This window comes from Pteropus vampyrus, unplaced genomic scaffold (genome assembly GCF_000151845.1).
Source record: "Pteropus vampyrus isolate Shadow unplaced genomic scaffold, Pvam_2.0 Scaffold220, whole genome shotgun sequence".
Classification (NCBI taxonomy): Eukaryota; Metazoa; Chordata; class Mammalia; order Chiroptera; family Pteropodidae; genus Pteropus; species Pteropus vampyrus.
This window is the reverse complement of record NW_011889001.1, coordinates 2,420,036-2,437,009: the sequence shown is the minus strand read 5'-3', so window position 1 is coordinate 2,437,009 and position 16,974 is coordinate 2,420,036.

Sequence of the window (16,974 nt, the reverse complement as noted above, 5' to 3'; positions counted from 1 at the left end):
AAATTTCCTTTTCTAAATTATTATGTATTTTCCAAATCATTTTCATTGAGCTTGCATTTTTTTTTGTAATCTGAAAAAGTCAATATAAGAAAAGAGTAAAAAAAGTTATGTCACCCAAACTTAACTTTTATGTTTATCAGTTATTACATGAAATAGGGCTAAAAGTCTTATAACAAAAAATAGCTGTCACCTGCCCCTCTCTTCCACCCTCCTCCTCTATCCTGTGAAGAAGGGACCACTTCAAAATTTCTAGCTTCTTTTTATGGTATTTAATCCTATATCTACAGATGTTCCTTGTTTCATCTTATTACATATTGAGTTTATATTACAGTAGATAAAGATTTTAGCACTCTCAACTATTTCCATTGCCCACTCATTTTCTTCCTTATGTATATGTACCATAGTTTTCAGTTAAATATCTATTTAGTGTTTTCATAATTATAACTGAAAATACTCTTCCTTACTTTGGATGGCAGGGTATTGCATTATATCATATATTATAGTGTGACAATACATTATAGTATATAGTATATGCCTTTTCTTTCTTGTATGACTTCTAGTTTTCCTTGGAATTAATTATTGTCATATTTTTAAATTCATTTAATTTTCTTTGACTCTATGGTTATGTTTTTCCAACTCTCTTCAACTGTTCAATAAACCACCTCTCAGTACAACTCTCCATATGGTAAAATTGCTTAGATCGTCTCTTTGCTCTGAAACCCTCTGTATTCCAACTCACCCTGGACTGCTTTCTCTATATTTCTATTGTACATTCTGAAAATTTCTATGCTATCATCATGGATATTCATGCTCTTATGTTAGAAAGCATATTCTCAGGATCTCATATCTTTCCTTAATATTGTCAGGATTTATCCACCAGAGAAAGTGTTCTGAAAGATAAAAATTTAATACTTTGCAGGCATTTAAATACACTTATTTTATCTTCACTCTTGATTGACACTTTGGCTGGGTATAGAATTCTATGTTTGAAACCATATTTTACCCAATTGCTGTTAATAAGGCCCATGAATTCTTTTGTTTAATTCTTCGTAAGTAATCTGCTTTTTCTTTTTGTAAATTCTTTGGGTCTTCTCTTTATATTCTTAAGTTTTATGATAATGTGCCCTGGCATGTGTCTTATTTTGTTCATTGGGCAAGTGATGAATGGGCTTTTTCAATCTAAAAACGCATGTCCTTAGTTTATGAATACTTTATGTTATTAAAAAAGTAATAATAATTTACTTTTCACCATCTTGACTACTCTCTCCTCCTGACATTTTTTTTAGTTGTATGTTGAACCTCCAGAATTAATTTTCTAATTTTCTTATCTTTTCACATCCATTTTCCTTCATCTTTTTCATTCTACATTTGACCATTTTATTAACTTTTTAAATTTTGGCTAATCATATGGGTAATTTCTAAGAGCTCTTTCCTTCTCTGATTATTCTTTTCTGAAATATGTTAGCCTTATTTTATGGATTTAATATTTTCTCTTTAAGGACATTATGGTTCCTCAAGAGTTTTCTTCTGTTCCTAGCATTGTCTGTTTCCTTCAGTTGTCTTTTGTTTCTCTGTTTTTGGTCCATGCTTTCATGTTATGTTGATATCCATTTCTATTTAACAGTGATGTTTCAAAGAATGTATTGAAAGTTCCATGTATGTGTGTGAGGCCTTGCCTCTAGGGTAGTTTACTTTCTCCAATGAAGAATCCTCCAGTCTTCTGCCTGCATGTATGAGCCTGGCTGACAGCATTCTGGAACTGTTTGGGAAAGAACATTGGGCAGGGGCTCTCTATTCAGTGGTTTTCCTTTAATAATCCCTTCCCATGTTCAGTTTGGCATCTCACCCTATACCTTGGTCATTCTAGCTGACCAAAATTTGTAACTCTGTTGTTCAACTTTTCTGGAGAATATACTTCTAGTACCCTAAGGTATTGGATATTGGATGAATTGATCACTTGACTCTGCTATGAAGTGATCTGAGCTTGGAGAGTCTAACTGCTTCTTATACAGACTAAACAATCTCTCTGCTTTCGGGTCCCCATAGACTCTGTCTTCTGAAGTACATGATACTTACTGAGACTTTCTGGGGTTCTGTGGTTGCATTGGCTTCCTTCTCACTGATTACCCTTTGTAAGTAATTAGATTTATCTTTCCATTCCTCTAAGTATTTTATTTTACTTATCCATCTGCTTTCTCACTCTCTACACATTCTATTTCAAGTATTAATGAAAATAAAGTTTGTTTGCTTGTTTTTGGAGGAGATTTTTAAGCAGAGAGAGAAGTGGAATCATCTTAGTGTCACTTTTAAAGGTAAGAAAATGGATGCTAAGCAGCCACAGCCTCTTTTCCTCATGCCTCCTGCATTTTCATGGGGGCAGTAGAAGACCAACTAGTTTAGGGTAGAAAGGAAAAAATAGAGGCAAGCTCTGTGTTGACATGTTCCTAGACATAGTGAGACTATGTATCCAATGTTGGACAAAACCTGTCTCTCTTTTTCTCTCTCATTTTTTAAACCTTCAAATAAAGAGAAACTTATATCACAGGTTTGCATGTACCCTGCAATGTACAACTGATTCTGTTTAGGTTGATTCTAGTAAATAAAGTGAATAGGACAAGCAAAGTGATTTTTGTGGATGAATTAGCATTTTTAGATGCCCAAGGGAGCTTGCTTTAAGAGAAATACAGTAGTAAATCCTTGCACAAAGTATAGATGGAATTTTTAAGGGAAAGGTTTCCTTAAAATATGTCATATCCATGCAGGTACAGAGGAAACACCCAGTAGCCATCCTCTTTCATAACAAAATTCCAGGCTGGGGTTTCTCTTTGGTTCTAAAGCAAAGAGTGTTCATTAATACAATGAATATTTGTGCCATATGGGAGATCTTCCTCAGGGAGACACCTCCCAATGACTGTCTTGTGTGGATGCTGCAGTCAGGGTGTCCCACATGAATTTCTCATGTGAATATTGAATAAGCAGTCTCATATCTGTCTTTGGGGTAGAGATTCTTTATTCTGAATAATCTTAAACAGTTCGTAATTCGAGACCAGCAGAACATTATAAAGCTCCTGAGCACTTTCCCATTTATCTGGAACTCAAAATATAAATATTAAAACAGACTTCACAGTCTTAATTTACTTCTCATTTCTATATATGTGACTCTGAGGTCATGTCTCATATTTGCTTCCTTCTACAAATATCATCTAGATATTTTGAAAATTGAGTTAAAAGAAAGCATTAGGACTTTAAATATCTCTGAATAAAATATTTTTATTAATGTCTGCAAAAATTCCACGTTCCAGCAGCATAAAATAAAGACTGTGGAAGTAGGAAAGAATGGGAAAAGGAAAAAGAGAAATCTTTTTCTTGGGAAAGGAGTTGTTTTTTGCATGAAGGCAGAGAATGAAGAGGGAATGGATATTTGGCTGCTCTCTACCCTGGGGCAGCCATGCCTCTCTTCATGTTGCTTCATTAAATCTACACAAGAGTCCTACAAAGCAGGTATTAGTATCTTCAAATTGTGGATGAGCAAACTGAAGTAAACTGCTGATAGCAATTCCTGTAGTATATAAATCTTCTATAAATAAATCTTCTATAAATATATAAATAGCAAAAACAAACTAATAAAGCAGCAATAATCACAACAATAACAGTAGTCAAGTTTCCCTAAGACTAATTGTCAGAACTTAGAGAAACAATTTGGCTTATTTAAACCAGTGGTCCCCAACTTTTTTGGCAACAAAGACCGATGTTCCCATGAGAATCTAATACCTGATGATCTGAGGTGGAGCTGAGGCAGTGATGCTAGGCCTGAGGAGCGGCTGTAAATACAGATGAAGCTTCGCTTGCTCACGGCTCACCTCCTGATGTGTGGTCTGGTTCCTAACAGGGGGGTTGTGTACTCCTGATTTAAACCACGTAATTAACTTCTTAGTGCAAATATTTATACATTTCCTAGTATATAGGGAAATGGAGATGTTGATGTCATTGAGGTTGACGGTGAATGTTTTCTTGACTAAATATCTACTTTATCATTGAGCATAACTTTTTTAGAAATTTTATTCAATTGTTTTGGTGATGGTTAATAAAATTATATAGGTTTCAAGTGTACAATTTCATAATATATCATCTATATATTGCATTGTGTATTCACCATCCAAAGTCAAATCTCCTTCCATCACCGTATATTTGACCTCCTTTACCCTTTTCTTCCTCCCTCACCCCTTTCTCTCTGGTAACCACCATACTGTTGTTGTCTGTGTCTATGAGTTTTTGTTTGTCTTGTTCATTTGTTGCTCTTAGTTTTATATCTCACATATGAGTGGAATCATATGGTTCTTGACTTTTTCTGTCTGACTTATTTTGCTTAGCATGATATTCTCAAAATCCATCCATGTTGTCGCAAATGGCAGTATGTCATCTTTTCTTACAGTTAAATAGTATTCTGCTGTATATATATACCACATCTGCTTTATCCAATTCTATATTCTAACAGGCATGAGGTGGTATCTCATTGTGGTTTTGATTTGCATTTTCTTAATAGCTAGAGGAGTTGAGCATCTTTCATATATCTGTTGGCCATTTGTATGTCTTCTTGGGAGAAGTGTCTTTTCAGGTCCTCTGCCCATTTTAAATTGGATTGTTTGTTTTTTCTTGATGAGTTGTATGAGTTCTTTACATATTTTGGATATTAGCCCTTTGTCAGAGATGTCGTTTGCAAATATCTTTTTCCATTTGGTTGGTTGCCTCTTTGTTTGTTGATGGTTTCTTTTGCTGTGCAGAGGATTTTTAGTTTGATATAGTCCCATTCATTTATTTTTGCTTTTACTTCTCTTGTCTTTGAGTTCAAATTCATAAAATCCTCTCTAAGACCAAGGTCCATAACTTTAGAGCCCAGAAATAAACCCACACATATATGGGCGAATTATTTTTGACAAAGGAGCCAAAAACATACAATAGTGAAAAAAGCCTCTTCAATAAATGGGTGCTGATAAAAGCCACATGCAAAAGAATGTAACTAGACTGCTATTTGTCACCATACAGAAAAATTAACCCCAAATGGATCAAAGACCCAAATGTAAGGCCCGAACATAACTTTTTAAAACTTTTAAATCCTTGTGGAGTTTGCCATCAAGGAAGAAACTTGAAATCTGAACAGACCTACTTATCTGTGAATTCCTGCTACAGAAAGGTGAGAAAAATTTCTGGACCACAGTCAGAACATCTGGATTCAACCCCGAGTCTTACATTTAGTAGCTACATGATTATTATAAACTTGTTTAACCTCTTTGGATCCCGACTTTCTTATCTATGTGATGGAGACATTGATATAGGAGGTCTGTTTCAACTCCTATACTATTAAGTACAGAACTTTCCATCTAAAAGAGTTCATAGTTGGTAAATTTGGGGAGTCCTTAACTTTCTGAAGATATATTTGTTTTTTTCCTCACACTTGAATGATAATTTGGATGGAAATAGTATTCTATATTCAAAAGTACTTTTCTTCAGAACTTTAAAGATATTGATTTATTTTCTCCTTTCATTCAGTATTACTGAAGAGAAGTTTGATTTTAATTTTATTTAACAAACATTTGTATAGAATATACTGTCAGATTTTTTTCTGCATGTTTTCCAAATATTAACTCATTTATTTCTTTAACCACACTATAAGGGAGGTATTATTATTATCTAATTTTATAAATGAGGAAAATGAAGAACCAAAAATATAAATAGCTTGTCTAAAGTCACACAGCTTACAATGCTAGAACCAAGATTCAAATCCATGCACTCTAGCTCTTAACCGGTATGCTCTGCTGACTCTTATTCTTGTTTCTTCATATATAATCGATTTTGTTTTTTCATAAAAGCTTTTAAGGTCTTCTCTTTTACCTTGGTGTTTTTAAATTTCGCTATGATATGAATAGTAGGTGTGTACGTGCATGTGTGCATTGCATGTGTGTGTGTGTTTAATCTTTATTCTTCTTGATACTTGCTAAGTTCTTTCAATCAGAGGGGTTTATGTCTTTTTTTTTTTTTTTTACAGTTTTTGGAAGTTTGATTTATACATTTATGCATTTACTCCCCTATATTCTCTTTATTTTCTTTTCTTCAGCTTTTTAAAATCAGATGATGAAACTTTTGGCCCTGTCTCTTTGCTTAAATTTCATACACTTATATCTTTATTCATTTTTGCTGCATTCTGGTAGAATTCTTCCACTTAAACTTCAGCTCATTAATCATTGTTCTGCCAAGTGCGTTTTGCTTTGTAGATCATTTACTGAATTTCTTCAACAATTTAATTTTCAATACCTATGACTTCTAATTGATTATTTTACATAACACATATGTATATACATATATACATGGACAAGCACTATATTTTTTCACATATCTTTAAGGAAATTAATTGAAGTTAATCTACTGTTCTGCTCTGCTAATTCTATTAATTATGCTTTCTCAGGTAACATTGCCTCCATTTATAGAGGCTACTGTCTCTCATGGTATTGAGTTTTACCAAATGTTTAGCTATTGTTGTTTGAGTACATATTTTTATATTAAAATGACATGTTAATAGAGTATCTTCTAATAACCATGTTGGAAAAAGTAAGATCTTTTGGTATATTAGAAACTGAGAGATTTCCTAAGATGTAGAGCCCACAAGATCATATTGAAAATGAAACCACTCTCCAAAAATATGTACAAAAGAAACAGTTGTGAAAGATGGGCACTAGGAGAGCTCCTTGTGCAGTGGGAACAAGAGGGATACCAGAGAAATTAGGAAGATGAATTTCCTCCCAGTGGTTCTCACCCACCTGGAATCTTAGCATGGCATTTTAATGATATCTCTTTGATATCTTGCCTTTGGACCTGGACCTAGTTCTTGATAATGTTTATTGCTCTTCTCTCCAAAGCTTCTGTTTCAAATCCCTCTTGCTCTTTTTGGTGCTTGCCCCACACCACCAGCCCACACCCTCAATGATATGTATTTCACTATACGATAAATTTTATGGCAGTTGCTGTATAATCAGAGTAAAGATGCAAAAGCATGTGACAGGGAAGAGAAAGAATTGGGCTGAGATCCACAAGACCTAGTTCATAGTCTCAGGACTGAACTGAATTTTGTTAGGCTTTGAGTCTCTGATTTAATTTTATTTTGCATTGAATGTAATAAATATACTTGGAGGATGAGGGTTTATATAAATTTTATGTTCAGAAATTTTGAAAAATGTAGTTGTATGTTGTCAAAACTTCCTAGTTCATTCCAGCAATGTGAGACTTAAAATATATGTTTTGCTAGAGTGGAACATTAATATCTTTAATCCAACATATATAATGAGATAAATGTGTTAGGAAAAAAATGAGCTGCATGTTAAAATTAATTACAGCTTCTTTAGAAATGTGTCAGTTAAACTGTCAAATTATCATTAAGGATTAATCACGTATGAGCTAAAAACTACTAAAGAAAATTTAGCCATTACAAGTAAAGTTATGAAGATAATTGAATAATAGCCTTTAAAGGGAAAAGTCACTCCAACTCTAGATTTTGAATTTATAACCTGAATAGATTCAGATAAGTCTTCTGAATGGAGTGATGAAGGAAATGATGAGGTTGGGAAGAATCTGATGGAGGGGAAAAGCAGAGAGCCAAAGCCCTTTTATAGAAGACTCTGTCCCTGACTCAATGGAGTTTATTTTCCAGCCTCATACCCCTAAAGGAAAGAAGCTTTCCTAGGATGTTATTTCAGGAATCTGGCTGTGTTCTGACAGGCACTAGACACAGATTCAGGAGTTGCTATTCTAGTTCATACTCCTCCACATGGTTGCAGAGGGAGGCTGAATTCATCCTAACATCTTGGGACTTATGTTTTCTGAAGCATAGAATGAGAAGATGGGGCCAGGCCATGTGACTTTTCTTCTATGCTTGAGATTCCAGAGGTGAAAAGTCCAGGATTACCAATGGAAGCATACCTAAACATTTTAGAGAATTTATGAGATCTAATTTTTCCTTTTAGTTTAAGTAAAATTACAAATGAAAGAAGTCAGTCAGTATCCCAAATTTCAGAAACACACACACACACAAAATGATTTCAACTTTCCTTCCACAGCTCTGTCAATGTGCTGTGTTGTATTTCAAATCCCAGATCATTTTTGGCAACCTCTGGAATAGAGGATTGAAAACTTTCCCCGAATCCAACACTGAAGGAGAAGGTAGACTTAAGACTTTAATTATAATAAGAAACTCATCCAAAGTTGATTATGTGTAGAGTAGTATGCTATATAAAGGATGAAGATGACTATAAATACTTTGGGTGATAATGAAGACTGCTTACTTTCCAGTGTTCTCAAGCCTCTCTCACGTTTCCACCTGATAATTCTTCTCTGTCTCCTGCATGACATATCTTTTCACCTCACCTCACCTTCATTTAAATCTATCTCCCTTTCTGACAGATCTTAAATTTCCAACAAACACATTTTTCCAGGATCAAAGGCAAATACATTTCCATACCAGTCAAACTCTGCTTAGTGAACTTCATAGTGTATCCAAGTTGTTTAGTGGGAGTGGAGTTCTATAATGAGCATATTGCTGGAGATCTCGCTCTTGTGCAAAAGCTAGAGGAAACTGTGAGCTGACAGCTGTATAACTCTCATTGAAATGGCACGTTTTAAAGGGAGCTTTGAAGCTAATCGAAGGAACGAAGAAACAGTACACATGTGCTGCCCCTCTCTATTTCACCTCCAAATATTAGATAGTATTATTCAGTTGGGTTAGCAAGGAGATCGGAGGGGTGAGGGAGATAGCTATTGGAAGAGATTTAAATATTCTATGAGTCAAGAGATGAGAGGGATTAGAGGGTCCTGAGACTGTCTGCCATGAGAACTATAGCTCTAATTTAGCTTCCTAGCTTTTTCTCTACTCTCCTTTCCTTCTTCCCATGTGAAATATGGGAAGTACAGTACACACTTGGTTCTCTCTCTCTCTCTCCCTCTTTTTTTTCTAGTACGTTTGACTGCAAATGGCTGCATATGGACAGAGATTCAATTTTAATTTACCATTTCACTAACCAGGTTGGCATAGATTTTTTAAAATGTTATCCAGTGTGCATGAGGTATAGATGGCAGGCATTTTTCATACAGTGCTAGTGGAATTTCAAATTTTTATAACCCTTCTGAAGGGCAATTTTGCAGTTTATGTCAGAAGTTAAAAATACTCATACACTTTGTCTCAGCAATTGTACTTAAATAAAAGTGTAAATGTGCACAAAGATTTAAGTTTAAGAATGCTTATCTAATAAAGAGTATTGTTTATAAAATTTAAGCACTTGAAAACAAATGGAATATTCAGCAAAAGGAGAATGATTAAGTTAATATATCCCATTCATATGAGGAAATGGTTTGCAGCTATTAAAATGGTGTGAAGATGAGAAGGGTTCTGGTTGACATTGAAAATATTTGTGACATATATTTAAGTTTTAAATATATGATACCATTTTGTAAAAAAATTTAAAAAGTATTAAAAACATTGGAAGGATAATACATCAAAATAGTAACAATGGTTATAGCTGATGATAGGCTTATAAGTGGTATTTATTATTTTCTTTTTTTATGTCTTTATTTTCTAAATTTCTAAAAAATAAATTTATCAGTAAAACCAACTATTTTATAAAGGAAAGATTGAGTTGAGAAGAATATAGGATAAATCAGAGAGGATACAAGTGAGGGAATTCAGTTAAGACAACGTTACAATATTACAACATGCTAATGGCCTGAGCTAGTCTGAGAATAGAGAAGAGAGAATGATGTGAGAGACATTTTTTTAAAGATAGAATCAACAATACTTGATGACAACAGGAAAAGGTGATGAGGAATGGTGACTTATGATATGTGTGTGTTTATATGTGTATACTATTGGGAGAAACAATAGTTTTCTATATCGATTTGAGCTGATAGAGTACATCTAAGGAGATGTCCTACAGCTAGTGGAGATGATGGGACTAGTGTTAGGTGCACTGTCAAGGGAGGATTTATTTTATCTGCACAGTTGGAACAGTAAGAATTAATTAACAGAGGAAAAGACTAGTCATTAACAACCTGTGTATAGGGAGATTAGTGAGTATGGCGATGAAGAAGGACTAGTAAAGGAAATAGAGGACTGGCTAAAGAAATAGAAGGAAAACACACTAATGCAGCATAATGGAAAGTTAGGGGAAGGGATTGTAAGAAAAATGAGCTGGAAAACAAAATACATTCTTTGAGAAAGATTGAGGAAAATGATGACAGAGAAAAGCCCACTGCATTTGAGAAAGGACTCTTATTAGAGTTATTAGAGGAGAAATAATCTATTTCTAGTGGTTGGTGGGAACAGAAATCAAACTGTAGAGAATCATTCCTTCAAAAACTGTACCAGTGGAATAAAATTGAGAAGAGAAGAAGGGAGATCTTTAGAAGCGTGAGAAGAGCCAGATAAAGCAGAGTTCTCCAAGATGTAGGAGACCTGTGTATCGTTGAAGGAAAGGAATCTGCAAAGAGAGGCTGCAAATAATGAGTGAGGGTAATTTGGGAACAAGGTTCCTGAGGTGGAGGGAATATTTGTGCTGCAGAGAACAGATTGTACATTTCAAACAATAGTAAAAAGACCATTTGTTTCTTTTAGAGATCAAGGAAAGATAAGAGAATAAATGTAGACAACCATAAACGTTGAGAGATGAAAACAATGGATGACTTAGTGCAACTTGAGTAGCCTCGAAGTTGGATTTGGAAATCTTTATGCTCCTATAGTAGAGTCCTGAAATATGGGCCCAGTCTTAGAATGCTAATTCTAAGGAAGGGAGAATGAAGAGATGAATAAAGTTTATTTTTGCCAAGCATCACATATCACGTAGGAGAGAGTGGCTTCTGTTTGACTTCATCAATGTAATTCCAAGTGGACTTGGTCTGTCTGTATCCAGCAGTGTTGTGTAGAGCAGGAGGAGCGAAGAGGGCTTTGGTTTGTGAGGAAGGAAATCTGGGAATCTGGGATGGCTGAGGGCCATGTTAAAATAGCTGACCCAAGAGTGAAGACTAAGTGTTGCCAGAAGGGGGCTCATGAAGTTGGTGAAGTCAGATGAACTGATGGCGAGTCAAATGAGTGGAGATTAGGAGGGACGTAGGAGGTAGGAGGTGGACAGAGAGGTTTGGTGGGAATGAGGATGTAGGAAAGGTGAGAAGGCTGTGGTTACAGATAGCACTAATTTAATAACTAGAGGATGGAATAGTGGAAAGAGATGTGTTCATATTGTAGGCAGAGGTGCCGAAGGGCTGATTTGAGTAGAAGGTGGATAGAAACTGGGAAGAGAACTGAAAGGTCATGAAGATGAATGTGGAAATAGACATGAATATTGGTGTCAGGGGTCTGCCTCCAGGAATATTAGACCTGAGGACAAAACTCTTCGTCTGGAGAGCCATAGGACTAAGAGTAGTGTAGCTCAGTGATAATGAGCATGGGCTTTCCCACCTCCCTAGTGTCCCAGTTATGTGACCTGGTAGATGTTACAAAACTCTTATAAACCTCAGTTTTTCCATCTTCAAAATAATACAACTAGTCTCCTATCGATGTAGCGAGGATTGAATAAAATAATATCAGTAAAATATCTGGAATAAATGGTAACTATGATGATGGCAATGATGATGATGATAGTGGTGGTGAAAGTCCAAGTAATTTAGGAGTTTCTAGCTTATGGGGCTAATTATTTTATTCCTCAGCTACTTATGAAACAGGTAGCCTTTGCACAGATATTGGTGGTTATTAGTGTAAATGGGGATGGGGAAGGAGCTGTCCATTGTCCTGAGAAAAATCTTGATTTGAGCTCTAACCACTCTCCAATTATTCTTTGTCCCATTTCCCACCGCTGTCTTCAAAATAACTAAACTTAATTTGGCTGAAGACTTTTTTTTTTTCACTTGGAGGAACAACCCAGATAAGAAATACAAATTTTGTGTCATTCACACATAAATATAAGTTTAAGCTCCTTACTTCTAATAATTATTACTGCCTAGCAGTAATAGACAGGTGAAGACCACACCTCAGAATGCACGACTATTTTCAGGAATTAAAGTGTAGAGACAGTAAATCAAATTGCTTATAGTTTTTCTCATTCACAGACAATTCTGGTTCCTATAGACATGTAACATCATTAGCCATGGTGTATATGTATATGCATGTGTTGAGGGAGCTTAATCATAGGTGGGGCTTGGCATTAAGTTTGAGACAGTAAGAAAAAAAGAGAGAGTATTCAATGTTGGCATGGCTGGATAGGAAGTAAAGATAAGAATCAGTTGGAAAAACTGCTCGGCATTAAGATGAGGCTAATTTATTAGATGAGGGAAACAATAAAAACTGGACTATTTTTCCCCTTCTCTGTCTCACTCCCCCTACATATTAGATTAATTATTCACAAAATTAAATAGCTAGGATCAGCTAATGTCCACAGTATTGAATAAAAGTGTAAACATTAATGGCTAATGCCTTTATGTTCACTTTGATCCACAAAGCTCCTTTTCAGTTTCCTTAATTAATACCGTCTTTTGATTAGAGACATCATCACAGAAAAGTATATGAGTATGGCTTCCTGATGTGAAATGATACACTTTAAGATATGTAGAAACATAAATGTAATTTGTGAATTTATTACCTCAGTCTGATGGAGCTGGCTCTATACTCTCAAGAGCATTATTGATAAATGGGGCCTTAAATGGATCCGTGATGCTAAACGTCCATGATTCATGCACAAGGAAAAGTTAGAAAGCCATTACTAGAACAAAGTATTTGTGAAAAACAACAACTTATTTAATCTATAAATTTAAAATGCTTTGAATACAAATAAAAGGAAAATTTGAGTGTCATAATTCAAGCAAGAGGATCATTGATAAATGAAAATATAACCATTTAAAATCCTTTTGGGTCAAAAACAATGAAAGTTTGCTATCTCTTTCTGAATTTGTGTGAAATTGCTGGGACTGGAAGAGGAGTTCTTAAAGAAATGGAAACTTATCTAACTTATTCCTTGATGTTTCTATTCTGTCAGCCCATTTGGGATATGTGTTGATTCTCTACAGAACCTTTACAAATGGAAATATATATGTGCACCAATGTGCTTTCGGGTGATTTGAAGTCTTTCATTTTTTTGAATTCCCATTACTGCACCACCCAAACATTCGTACTTACCTTTATCATGTCTGCTGCCTGTATTTGGCTAACCCCTAACTGCTAACCATTTTCGACTGAAGTGCATCTGCTTGGTACTAAGCAGCTAGCTGAGAAGATTCTTTCCTTCCAATCAACACAACCATAGCATGAAATGAAGACACGGAATGAGGTAGAAAGAGAGAGGAAAAGAAGGGGAGGGGGCACTATTTCTATTTAAAAAATCCTCTGACTTCTTATGCGTTCTGGAAGGACTATTAATATTTCTTCCTAACTCCTCCTGCACTGCTAGGCTTCCCTTTCTCTGCCATCCTCACACCTCCCTATGCAGGCAAAGTCTTGAATCAGCAGATTCTCAGCTCGGAGCAGTAAAGAGCTATTGAGGGACAGACTCTGATAGCATTACGGCCAAACATGGAACCATTTTCTGTGGCGAATCGCTGAGTTCTACCTGGTTATCTCTTGCCTTGCACATCACTTCCAAATGACATGCTCTCAGTCTGGGCAAAAATGAGAGTTTTTTTAAGAACTGGGATTTCAATAATATGTGACGAAAGGATGAGATTACTTTCCGAGGTAGGGAAAGGCAGTGAGGAATGAGGGAGGGAGAGGAAGAGGGAGAAGAAAAGCGGTGGGGAGGGGACAGAAAGAGTAGAAGTGTTTGTCCCTTCGAGCACTTAACTATGTGTATTTCTCTAGTTCTTGCAACCAGTCTTTCTATACCTCTAAGAAGTAGAAAAGAATGTCATTGAAATTTCCTTTATTTGTCTTCTTTCTCCTGCTTCTCTCACTGGTAGTAACTGAATGTTATCGATACTCCAAATGCTCTTGAGTTATTTATAGAAATTTGACTGTAATTCGACTACTACACAATTAAGTAAAGTGGAGACATACCATTATGCATTCTCTAGACAGTGAAATAGGCAATGAAAGCCTTCAGGGAAATGTGTCCATCTGTATTGGGCAATTGGCAAATTTGAAAACCTCTACTGTCCTGAATGCCTGCCACCTCATTCCAAGGCCTCCCAGAAAATTAATGGAGGTACATTTGAATGCTTTATATCTGTAATTAGTTGGCATTATTATTATCATGTGAATTTCTCTTCATTTTAATAGGGAAACCTGAAGAGATAATAAATAAAAGAAACATTTTTCTGAGCACCCTTGAGAAAATTTTAAAAACTCAAACATGGAAAGCTCTTTATCAGTCTTTGACCATAAAATATAAATAGTTGTTTCTACTTATTTCCTGCAAGAGAAGTTACATTTTCACTTGAAATTTTTTATAGTGTTAACTATGAATTTAATGTGCTACTTTCTCTACTATGTATGTATTTATTTATTTTAGTTTCAAGCATATAGTACATTGGTTAGACATTTATATAGTTTATAAAATGATCTCTCTAATTGCTCCTTCTCTTGAACTTGACAGTGATGGTTAAGAGTGTAGTCTTATGGCCTGAGTTGGGTCCTGTGGGATCTAAACTGAGACTCTTCCTAACATCTTTCACAGCTGCAGTGAGGAAAATAGAGACAAGTAGTGAAAAAGATTACTAAGGCTTCTCCTAGAGCCTGTGATGGACTGAGATGGAGGAGAAGTTTCTAGTTCTAATTCTGTTGTTTAAATAGTAATTTATAATTGTTTTATTTTGGTGCTAAAATGAAAGTATAATTCAGTGGCTGTTTAGGTTCTGTTCTTCCATTAAGCTAATGATTGAACTTTAAAAAATTGAACTCATATGTAGAGAAATATTTTTCTGAAAGAGGAAGTATTGATCTATTTTTAGACATTATAAGTATTTCTGACACTATGTTTATATTTTTGGTTTTAGGGGAGGGAGAAGTTGGACCAAGAGAGAGCTCCCACTATTTTCCAAAGTGTGTACAACAATAATAAAAGGACCTAAAATAAGGATGAATTAGAAACAAGAGCAGAACTCTATCAAAAAGCACCACAGAGAACAAAGCTCAGAATGGACCTTACCCTTTAATTCCTAACAAATTTGGAGCAACATGCATCATTTAGGGTTGCTAATGCAATGTTCATATGTGACAAAGAAAATCCTTTTTTATGGCTGAGTAATATTCCATTACATATAGGTACCATCTCTTCTTTATCCATTTGTCTTTTGAGTGAATCATTGAATCCATTTTCACTTAAAGTTATTATTGACAGGTATGTAGTTATTGCCATTTTATTAATTGCATTTGATTATTTTTGTAGTTCTTCTCTGTTCCTTTTTATTGTCTTGTTCCCTTCTCTTATATGTTGATACCTTTCCATAGTGTTGTGTTTGGATTTCTTTCTCTTTGTTCTTGTGTATCTCTTGTAGATTTTTGTTTTGTGGTTACCATGTGCTTCATATATACTCAGATATGTTTATTTTAGCAGTCTGTTTTAAGTAGATGGTCGCCTATGTTTGAACACATTCTTTAATCTCTACCATTTTTACTTATCCCCTCCATGTTTATGTTTTTGCCATTAGTTTTTACTTCTTTCTTGTGTGTATGATTGTGTATATCTCTTAATTTACTGTTGTAATTACACGTGATCTTTCTACTTTTGCCTTTTAACCTTTGTACTAACTTTAGCGTTGGTTAATCCACTGCTTTTATTTTGTATTTGCCTTTGTCAGTGAGAATTTTTTTCTTTACAATATTTTCTTGTTCATATTTTTTATTTCTTTTTTTGTCTTCTTGGAGAAGTCCCTTGAACATTTTTTGTTACACTGGTTGATGGTGACAAACTCCTTTAGCTTTTTTTGTCTGGGAAGCTCTTTATCTGTCTTTTGATTCTAAATAATAACTTTGCTGGGTAGAGTAATCTTGGTTATAGGTCCTTGCTTTTCATCACTTTGAATATTTCCTGCCAATCCCTTCTGGCCTGCAAAATTTCTGTTGAGAAATCAGTTGACAGTCTTAGAGGAGCTCCCTTGTATGTAGGTGACTACTTTCCTCTTATTGCTTTTAAGATTTTCTCTTTGTCTTTAATCTTTAGCATTTCAATCATGATGTGTCTTGGTGTGGGCCTCTTTGGTTTCATCTTGTTTGGGACTCTCTGCACTTCCTGGGCTTGTATATCTATTTCCTTCACCAGGTTAGGAAAGTTTTCCATCATTATTTCTTCAAATAAGTTTTCAATTCATTGTTCCCTCTCTTTTCTTCTGGTACCCCAATGATGCAAATATTGGTACACTTGATGTTGCCCCAGAGGCCCTTAAAACTATCTTCATATTTCTGAGCTTTTTTTCTGTTGTTGCTGTTCTAATTGGGGTGTTTTCTGCTACCTTATCTTCCAAATCACCGGTTTGATTCTCTGCTTCATCTAATCTACTGCTTATTCCCTCTAAAGCATTCTTCGTTTCAGTTATTGTATTCTTCATTTCTGACTTGTTCTTTTTTATGTTTTCTATCTCTGTTTTATGTTTCCATCTCTTTGTTGAAGTTCTTACTGAAATTATTGAGCATCCTTATAGCCAGTGTTTTGAACTCTGCATCTTGTAGATTGCTTGTCTCCATTTTGTTGAGTACTTTTCTGGAGCTTTGCTCTGTTCTTTCATTTGGGAGATGTTTCTTTGTCTTCCCATTTTGGCTGCCTTCTTGTGTTTGTTTCTATGTATTAGGTAGAGCTGCCATATCTCCCTATCCTATTAGAGTGGCCCTATGAAGTAAATATCCTGTGGCACAGCCTCCCTGATCACCTGAGCTGGGTGCTCCAGGTGTGTGTCTGTTGTGTGAGTTGTGTTTGCCCTATTGTTGTAGTTGAGCCTTGGGAGGGATTGACCCTGAGCCTG